The 11042-nt window shown below is 39.2% G+C and overlaps 1 long non-coding RNA gene across 1 annotated transcript; it reads right to left on the bottom strand.

The window, feature by feature from the left end:
- Nucleotides 1-702: 702 nt before the first annotated feature.
- LOC102656043 lies at nucleotides 703-10085 on the bottom strand. The gene is made up of 2 exons (XR_409353.3): nucleotides 9701-10085; nucleotides 703-2744 (listed from the first exon to the last, which is right to left on the bottom strand). It is a non-coding gene; the product is annotated as an uncharacterized LOC102656043 (long non-coding RNA).
- Nucleotides 10086-11042: the final 957 nt, after the last annotated feature.

The following is an 11042-nucleotide window of genomic DNA, read 5'->3' as shown; positions in this document are numbered from 1 at the left end:
GGACCCACTTGAGATCGCAACACGCACCCCACAATCGTACAATTAATTTATATAGGTATCTAAAGTAGTCACCGACGCCGTCCCCCCCGTTTTCCTCACCCATTATACGTTACGGATATAACCCCGCTGTCCGTTGCATCGTTGATAATCTTGAATAATCCTCCCTCCCCCTCCCACTCCCTCCCCGAACGCACTCGAAAAACGCCACTCGAGAGCATTTCTCTATCTCGTTATGTACACTGTGCTCGAAAACACTAAACTAGTTTCGTCCGGCGTGGGGTGTCGTTGTTGGGGATTAATTTAACGTGTTAATATCTTTTTTTTATACCTTTCATAGAATCATCACGTGGACATCATCTTTCTCGAAGATTCTGTAAATTATTTTCGAAGTAAAAAAGGAAAATATAAGGATAGATAAGGGATAAAAAAAAATGGTTGACTACATTTAGACTTGGATAAAAGTTTTGCGTTGTTAAAGATTATCATATTAAATCGTCTTGATCTTAATTGTTACAATTCTATTCGTCAAAGTGGTGATTATCCGCTTATTAAAATGCAGATTGTCAGGGAGAGAATATATCTACAATTAAATATAGATTATAAGATTAAATAACAAGAAGGGGGATACCAGATGATGTTGAAACGATAATGCAAAGGATATTGTTACATATTTAATTAGATTTAAAAACAGTTTTTCATCGATTATCATTTCTCGTTGTTATAATTATTTAACTTAATTCCATTAAGAGAATACATACGTTTATACGACGTGTGTTAACAAAAGATACATAATATATGGGCAGGATTATGCAGCACGGGGAAACACGTTTTTGGCCATTGTTAGAGTTTGTAACGAAGCGCAAACATCACGGAAGGATCGTAAACGAATCAGGCGCGACAACGCCGGTTTTCAATCCGAATCCTATCCGGTGATTGATAATTTCCCATCGATTATAATTTACGACAATTTTCCGTGATAACATAGGAAAACACTCGTTGCTTAATTAAAAGTAATATCGATTTATTTCGGTGTTTCATATGATTAACGTATCACGCCGCCTCCCCCCCCCCTCTCCGTTATAAATGATTTAATTAAAGCCTCGCGTTGTCGTTACCGTCGCGTTAATTTGATAACACGTTTAATTAACGCGAGATGACTCGTTGATGAAACAAGTTACTAAATCGGCCGGCTACGCGAATGGGAAATAACCATCAGAAGGCATTAAAAAAGGGGGGACGTGTATAAATTTCAATCCGGATGATGGAACGTTCCGTAATTTTTATATAGATGTACTTTACATTATCCCTCCTTTTTTTTTATTTTTATTATTTTTTTCACATTTTATGGATTTCCAATCTTCGACATTCGAGGGAATAATTTTTATTTAGGATCGTCACGGTTTATAATAAATTTTAGAAATTGTTTATTTTATCATAGCTACGGTGGACAAAAATATTTTATAATATTTATTGGAGAAAATATTGGAGACTGATCGAATGACTGGTACTGTACCATCGTTTCGCCAATCATTTTCGCTAGACCTTTTTTTAAAGAACGATTTTAAAGTTTTCGATTAAAGTACACGGAAATACATATTTGAGATACTCTTTAATTTCGCGTTTAAATCCCAAATAATCCAAAACCGATGTTTCGACTATGACTACGTTACATATTTTGTAAAATATTTCGCGATTTACGTGCAAGTGTACGGGCACGTCCAGTACGAATAATCGGTAAAAACATCAGGAGTCGATGATAAAAATCTCTCCGCGAATTTTATTTCAAATGTCCCGAACGACGGAAGTTATGTTAATCGTGACAGTGCCTTACATAACGTTTAAACGACTATCGGCCCGTGCCTGCTGTTCGTTGCACGATAAACACAACCCAGTCGAATTACACACGGTCGATAACATGAGCTTGCACACCGGTGTACAGTAACGACATTGCTTTAAATCGCGATCCTAGCAGTCGTTCATAGCCTGCGCGATACGCGTTCATTCTCGAATATCACGTTTTACCATGCGCATTATACACTCTTTCTCTCTTACTTTCCATAATTTTTCTATTTTTCAAATTTTCCTCCTTCCCGAATTTTCGAACGCGTGTCATTCGTCTCTGCTCATTCCAGAATCTCGCTAGTTTTTTTCGTCCTCCTCGTTCCGCGCTTTTTTTTTTTTTTAAGCTCTTCTAATCTTGTTCGTTCCTTTCCGCACTGTTTAATTATTCCTGCACCGTGACTCGTTTTCTTTCTTCCCTCTAGTTAGTTCCCTTCTAACCCTCTTGCTCAATTTTGGCCATTTTCCTTCTCCGTCCGTCCCTTCGCATTTTCATTTAACCGGTATCTCTAATTCCACCATCTTCCCTGTCCTTTATCCACTTCAACCCTCTAGCTGCTAATTGGTTCTGCCGCTATCCTTTACTCCGCCTCACCCCTTTCACTCTTGAGAGCAACCCTCTACCCCGCAAACACGTCCACGCAAAGTGTTTATACACGGTGTTGCGAGGGCGTGTTTATCGAACGTACGGCCGTGTATCGCCAGGCACGAAGGCGACATGGTAGTGGCCGCTATCTTCCTGACGCTGGAATTACACCATTATTGTGCAAATTAGCGAAGACCCATGCATGATAGGGCAGCCGGACGTCTAGTGGGATTAGAATTAACGTGCCTGCCGTGAGTACCGGCCGACAAACGCCTAGTGATTACTTTGCACTCGTTTATTCTTTCCAGCCTTCCTTGATCTAGAACAACACAGTGGATAGTTACGAGAAGGAAGCATTTAGAAAGTAAAATAATATCGGAATAGATTGAAATATTATTAACTGGGATTCAGATTTTTCTCTAAATCGTATATTTTTCGTATATTATTTTCCATTTTATTTTTATATAAATAGATTCTTTATTACCATTAATAATATCGTTACAAGCGATATTTTTCAAGAAATAAAGACGTTTATCGCGTATTTTACCTCGAAACTCGATCAAACTTCTATTAAAATTAGGAAAAATTTGAACCGCTATAACTCCGAAGATAATTACTTTTGAACGACGAGTAAAAAATCATTAGAAGCGCTGAACCTTCCCCTTTAAAACGCTTTTTGATTTATCTCGATATGACTTCCGGTTCCCGAGATATCGTCGTGTAAAGAAAAGGGTAATTTTTTAATCGTTTAATATCTTCGTCCTTGTCGCTTACTCGGATCTCTTGCTCGCACCTCGCCTCACTGACCTATCCCAAACCGCAGACAAGCGACAGTCGCGATTCTTGGAAAAATATTGCACGAGATTCCTAGAAAAACGTAGTACGCACTTCCAGGAAAAAATGTAGGTCACTGGGTCGCGCGCTCATTCATAATTCCTGCATTATGTTAAATGCTATGGAAACTTTGAGCGCTTATATCTCGGCAACGGATTGAGATATTTGGATAAATCAAAAAGGGACTTCAATGGTATGGCTTCCTCTATATTTTTAATGGATTTTGATAACAAAATTTTGAATTTCTTTTCACATTTTTTCGCGTGAAAAATGTAATCTTTGCGTGATTGCATTCATTTATCGTGATGTGAAAACGATATTTTCCAGTTTATAAATTAATTTTTTAATATAAACGATATATAATTCACTATCTTAAGCAATTATTATTTTTATATATTTATGAAACAGATTATGATAAATAAATGTGCATATTAATATTTTAATATATCTTATCTTATGATAGAATTATAATTATAATGAAAAATTCTTTATCATTTTTTAGGAAAATAAAATATTCATCATACGATGAAAAATATATTTGAATATAATTATTGCAATACAAATAATTAGTTGTAAAAAAAAAAACATTTACTTGTCTCGTGGCAATTATCGTACACAGAAATTTAAATCAAATTAAATCCTGTTATTCAATATCTTATTGCAGAAATGTATGCGGAAAAACGGCGGCGTGGGCATCGTGCCGAAAATTGAAATCAGCCTCTATAGCTGCCAGAATTAACTATCACGTTTGCGAATCTACGTTTTTCACTTAGCGAGACGCAAATAGAATGTGGAATCGCGATCCTATTAATTCACGAACGAGTCCGAAATACGAGGCACTTTCGTATTAACCCTTAGCCCATGCTAACGTTCGACTCCCATTTCCAGATTCGCGTTATCTTCAACGGTGATTGCGCTTAAAATTCCAACTACACTGGCGCCACCATTGTATCAGGCCAATTATACATTCTGTTGCCTTAACGGCCAGCTGAAACTCTTTTTACGATAAACAACATGCGACGGTAATAAGAAAAAGTATTTAACGAAGATTTCCTCTAAAAATCAACCGAGTCTTATCGTTAATGAATTCCATTTCTCGGTGAAATCTCCTTTCGAATAAATATTCATTCCTTGTGCATCAGATTTATGCATCTGCTGGATAATTAACTGTTTCAAGAACTCTATAGAATTTTTTATATACAATCTCTGTGCAACATATTTATGATAAAAGAAAAAGTTATTACGTATACACAGTGATTTAATAACGTAGCAACAACGTGTCAGATGTTCGAGAGTCATACACACTTTTTAAAAAAATATATAAATTACGAGTATAATCTCGATTCCAACGGACCGGTCACGAGATTTAGCTTCACGCGTCGTTAAGGAGGAGTCGAAATTCATCCCGAATAGGGCCATCAACGCCAAACCGTGTCCTTTCTCGGCTCTCCAACCACAACTGGCAGGCTCACCCCTCCCTCCACGGCAAAAGTGCATTGTCCCATTGTAAATATAAACTGTGTATTCCGCAAACCATTTTCCTCGCTATTTGTTGCGTTTCGGGACATATTGCGCGCTATAGCCATTTAACCGCGCGGCTGCTTATTGTATGGAGATGGCATATGGCGTTGAGAGTAACGTCTCTATTATACCTGCTGATAAATGACCGCTCGTATTTATACGCGGCTAATCGGAGTGCATAGGTAAGAAAAGCTTCGTAGAAAGATAAAGAAAGAATATGCGTTTGTATAAGATGAGATCCTTCCTAAAAAAAATCATCGAGGCTTGAACGGTTAATCATCCTCCACTCCAGACATATAAATCGAGCTGAAGTTGAAATTACGACTGGCCGTGGAATTCGAAAGAAGAGATATACTCCAAATGTGGAAAATAGTTAACTCGTTAACTCGAATTGAAAAAAAAAAAAAAGAAACGCTCGAAGAAGGTTCTTCTCGCGAAAAAGAAGAATATTCCATATCTATATCGCCATTCTTAAACATCATCCTGCTAACAATCCGTGTATCGCAATTATCGAAAACTACTCGACTCGAAGTTTCCCCGAATAAACCGACGATTACCACGATTATTCGAGGGAAAATACGTTCTATCGATTCCCCCCCTCCCGTGAGTGCGCGTGACTTGATCGATCCCCGAGCCGAAATACGCGTGGATGGTTCGACGATCAGTCGATCGTGATCGTTCGATCGGGCCTAGCGTTTTACTCGTTAACGGCGGAGGCAAAGATCGAGCAGCGAATTCTCGAGCATCGCATCTCGGGACCATTTCAATCCTAAAACGCGCTCTCTCCTCTCCTTGTCACGTGCACATCAGCTTCGAGCACGAACGCGATGCAACACGGTGGGTGGCTCGGTAGCTGACGCGCAAGCTGCAACAAATCCCGATGGTTTAGAGGCGAATTAAAAGCATCTATGGCGAAAGCGGAAAATCAGGGGATCGACGCGTTCGATAGCGACAGTGACCTCCCTCTCCTCCTTCTCTCTCCCCTCCCCATGAGTCGTGCAATCACGAAGAAGGATTAATAGCGCGCCAATGTATCGCGTGGCCGCTAATTGAAAGGGAAAGACGAGCAACGACTGAGGGGGGGGATACACTTTGAATCTAATAACGGCGGTCAGGAAGGAGTGGGCGCAACACAACGGACGCGCAAACACACAGCCGTGGTTTCTTTTCGCGTGGCGAAATCGAATTGATATCTCCCTTCCTCTCCCTGCGCAAAACGTATACAACAAGCGTGGCGGTATGGAATCGGCATGGCCAGAGACTGGCCTCTCCCCGCAACAAGATTATGGTAATTGACTATCCGACTTGGAAACCCCCATCAGGCATATCAATTACGTACGTATGCATCCCAACCGGGAATTTGCCTTTGATCCGCTCAAACTCGGAGGTAACACAATTCACGCCTGCGTCTAATCTCAAATGGGATTGCCTGATGGCACAAGGGACATCGAAATGGGCTTTTCCGACTTCACAAGGAACGCGAGGACCGTTTCGATATACCCCCCGCATACACATCTCTTACGCCGGCGATAATCCGGTTACCGCTTCTTCTTTCCCTCTATTCGGAAGGATGAGTATCGAAAGGGGAGGAAATGATTTTCAAGGATTTCCCTGAGACTCGACCACGCTGAGAGTCTCCTCACTCTTCCTTCACGAGACACTATATGCTTCGTAACGGATCCGCGAAAATCCTCTCCCCGTGATACTTTCCCTCCTCCTCCCTCTGCCGCGGAAACGGACAAATAGGGATCGTCGTTAACGCGCCAGAGAACTCCACTTGTGTGTTGCGGGGACGCTCTCTGTTGTGCATCCTAATCCATTGCGGTGGAACGATACGTTGGATGTATTGTAGAGAGTCGCGATAACGGGTTAGAATTGGATTCATGGATCGAGTAAACGTTTAAGTTTAATTTTAGGTTATATATATATATATATATACGCAATGGTATAGCATCGACAAAAGGATAATTGTTGGATAAGAGGAAATGCGAGCAATTTATAGGTAGAATTTTCAGTCGATTGTGTTGTTTTATCGGTATTTTCTTTTTTATTGTAAAAAAAAAAAGAAGAAGAAAATTCGTTCGTTCGATTATTGTCTCAAAGATGTCGGGATTATAGGGCAAATATGACACGATTCATTATTTTCAGCACTCTTCCACCGGTGCAATTCGCCGCCGGCATTTCGGGGTAAATCAACAGATTTATGGTTCTTCACAGGTTCCACCCTTTCTCTGTTGGATCGTAGCTACCCTCTCCCTTCGCTCCCTTGCCTGCACTCGTGCCTGCCCTCTTCTCCCTTCGCTTTCCGCTTTGTTCGAAATTTATTGCGCTCATCTTTCGAGACGTGAAACAACTAAATCCGACCGAAAAATCCGTATCCTATATCCCGATTTCCACTATCTCGACAACCATCATTCTGATCTTGATCCGAGGTATTTTCGATTCAAATTTTTAGAGAACAATCAACCTCAAAACAAATTGTAAAAAATATTTAAATACCAATTTTATTTTCTACATAGAATAATAGTTTAATGCTTTCTTCGAAGTTTTAATTTAGGTCAAGAAATATGATATTTTTATCTTATTAAAATAAAATTCCTGTGCCCTAAAAAGAAAGAAGACGAATAGTATTCTATAAGATCGTTTCTCATTCTCAAATTTTCAAAATCCATCGGTTGATTAAATTACTGATTTAAAATTCTAAAAAAATATCCGCGTATACATTTCGAAGAAAAGCGGGGGAAGAAGGAATTTTAATGCATTTATTGTTACGACGGTTGAATATAAAGCAGCAGACACAACATTTTATCCGTGCGAACCTCGCTAGTGCACAGTGGACGCTTTGTCCTACGATGAAACAGTGAAACCGCTGCGGTACTGCGAATATACAGCGACTCCACTGACTCCAATTTTCTTTCCTTTCCTCCACCCGCAACCGTTTCAAGCCACGCCGCTTTAGAAGATCAAGACGCGTCGTGGAAATGGCGAGTCTCTTGCTAGATGGTCCAGAATGAAATCGTTTAATTTATCCCTGGATTCCTGGAAAGTTAAATCTGCCGATCGAGAACTCGGACACTTTCCAACTAAGCAGCCATGAAACAGAAGGGTAGAAAAAAGAGTAGAGGCAACCGATCGTTTATCCCCCTTTATCCCAGAATTGGCAAAGCGATCTAAATAGTCTGGGGATTGAAAAATATATTCGTATATAAGCTTATATATAACTTGATTGCAAAGAAAGTTAATATAACGGAGAAATCGAACGTTTGAGGGGGGGGAGGGAACGTAGTTGGTAGTTTTTCCGTTTAATCCGGAGAATGTATTATTCCCGGAACCATTTATCGCGGATATATACAAGCGGTGTACGATCAATTGCAAGACGATAAGATTGCACCCGCGATATCTACGTCCCAATGGCATCGATATAATTAACGTGAAACAACGGTGAACTTGACCACAACACTTTGGATTTCTGATCGATATTTCCGATATTTCTCCTCCGCCCACGGTTAGTAAATAATTAATATTCTACTCGTGCCGTAAATTATCGATCTCTCGTTCGAAAACCGAGGGGAATATCCGAAATCGAGGAATTGGCCGGGATCAAATTCAATCGGGTTAAAGCGGCGAATCCGCTGTTAAATTCGATTTAAACGGCGGGCGCGATAAACGGCGGAAGGAATTTTCGAAAACAAAAATAAGAAGAGATGAGGGAGGATAATTCGCGGTGTGTATCGATCGTGTGTAACCGTGGATATCGAAACTCGTAGGTTTTAATAAGTTTACGATACGAAGACAGCCACCCGAGTAAATCACTAACCGCATAATTATCAGACGTGGGGGCAATGTTAATCTCGGTTTCGGTATACAGCGTATACCGTATCGACATCTGCTCTATTTGGTTTCAGTAAATACCACATCGAGTTAACTGAAGATTATAGGTATTCAGGAAGTATTGATTATCAATATGAAACCATGCGAATTCACGAAATCGTTGATGAAGTTGTCACTTTGTTCGTAACGTTTATACATTTGCAAGATCTTGGCTTTGATTGTGCGATGAGTATAATTCTGCGAATAATTCTTTCGATGGAGCGATTGAAAAGTTTATTTTAACGTATGATAATTAAAGAAAAAAAAAGAGGAAAGAGAGAGAGAGAAAAAAGAAAAAAATTGATTCTAAAAGGAAATTATAAAATCATAATGGATTTTAAATGTTATACCTTTTTAACCGGTGGCGTGAATTTTTGATATTATTAAATTGCGAACGCCTATTTTTATAAATATTAAAATGGAATTGAAATAAAAATCTGTTTCATTCTTTAAATATTATAACGTGCATCTCCTTGTTTGCTAAATATTATATATTCTTTTGCATGCGATATCCACGATTAAACTAGAGAGAAAAAATCTGTTCAATTGGTCAATTTTTAATTTTCAATCTCCTTCTATTCCAATATCATTAATCTCTTATCTATTAATTCTAATATATTAAAACAAAATATGTATTACTCTCTTTCCTCTTTAAATTCATAGATACAGAAATCCAATAAAAAACGGACATTTCAAAAAAAAAAGAAAAATAATAATTCAATCAAACGATACAAGACGAAGCAACAAAATCTGAATACACGTGTTCATGATTCAACTGATCAAATGGGGCCATAATCCAGACACGAGAAAAGAATCCAGGACGATATCTCGCTGCGCCGTTCGTTCGTAAATTTTGCTCTCCAACATTCAATCTACAAAGTTCCCGACACTATCTCGCGAGCAAACACACGCCGAGAAGGAAAGTAAGATTTAACACGAACGTACGAAACGTTTCGACGGCGTAAACACCTCGCTGTCATTTCCAACGAGCGCGATTCCATGTGATTTCGCGCTTGTTCACGTCTTTTTATTCACCCGTGCCATATTTACCATTTCCTATTCCACACGCGTGTATTTCCTTTCTCTCCCTCTTTCCTTCTTCTTTCTTCCTCTCCTTTCCCTCTTTCTCTCTCTCTCCCTCTCTCTCTATACTATAGGTGTCACGTACTCCCATGCACGGTGTGTACAATAGCGCTCGTCCCTTGTATTACGTATACCATGGAACCGCCGCCCCCGCGCGTTTATTTATTGCCACATGCACTATTATTTACCGGAACAAACGGCTGTACACGAGTGTTTCTGGCTTTTAAAAATTCGAATGGCTATGCACTCCGGTGTGTAGTCATAAAGGCTAAGTGCTTTACAATACGGCAATAATTATGGATCGACGCGTACCCAACGAAACGCGCCACTGATCTGACCCGTAAATCAATGCGGGAGAGATAGTTCCGAACGTCGAAGGGGCGATCCGTTTTTTTTTCCTTTTTTTTTCCCTCTCCTGTTTCACTTCAGCTTCATAATCGCAATAACCGTTTGAAAGGAGAGAATGCTCTCCGCATAACTCCATTAGAGAGCTGGTTTATTCGGAACAAACGATTGGCGAGTTGAATGAAGAATCAATTAAACAATAATCGCAACGAACGATGTAAGAAGTTTTGAAAGAAATTAATATTATCAATTTGGTATAAATAATTGAACAATTTCAGATTCAAAGGGATATGATATACGATTATCTTGTTGTACAATTTTTAGATTACGATTTATATTTGTAAGTATATGAAATGCACGTTGTGGATCAAAAATAAATATTAAGATTGTTAATATAATTTAACAGATACTCAGATGGATAGATATTGTTATTATTACAAACACATGGGTCTTGTATCAAACGAATAAACTATCTTTCTCTCTTTCTTTTTTTCTTCTTTTTTACAAATGAAATTAGAATTTGATGTGCCAAAGTGAAATAGAGCTCCATCCACGTAATTAAATTAGCAGACGTTAAATTATCCGGTATCGCGTCTCGTTAAATAAACTGTGATAAACGTTAACAACGCTCCTCATTGTTCTGCATAAATAAAAGTGCTCGCAAATCCCAAAGGTTTGACGTTCCTCGCGAATCTGCATATTCAACGCCGCTCCCACTCGTCCTCTCCACATTTTCAATTAAATTCATGTAACTTCGCATGGGCACCGATCATTCCGTGCCTCTCCTCGGCAACGTTTCGTCGAAAATTGGCTGATAAATTAAATCCTAGTCGCCGTTACAAAATATTAATGCTCGTTCGAGCGCTTTTAAGGTATTAACAGGGAACTCGGTACATCGGAATTTCATTACATTCGACGGTGTATCAGGCAGAAGTTTATGCGTGTTTTTACACGCTGGGCCATC

Source organism: Apis mellifera, linkage group LG12 (genome assembly GCF_003254395.2).
Source record: "Apis mellifera strain DH4 linkage group LG12, Amel_HAv3.1, whole genome shotgun sequence".
NCBI lineage: Eukaryota > Metazoa > Arthropoda > Insecta > Hymenoptera > Apidae > Apis > Apis mellifera.
This window is presented reverse-complemented; position numbering and strand designations above follow the sequence as displayed.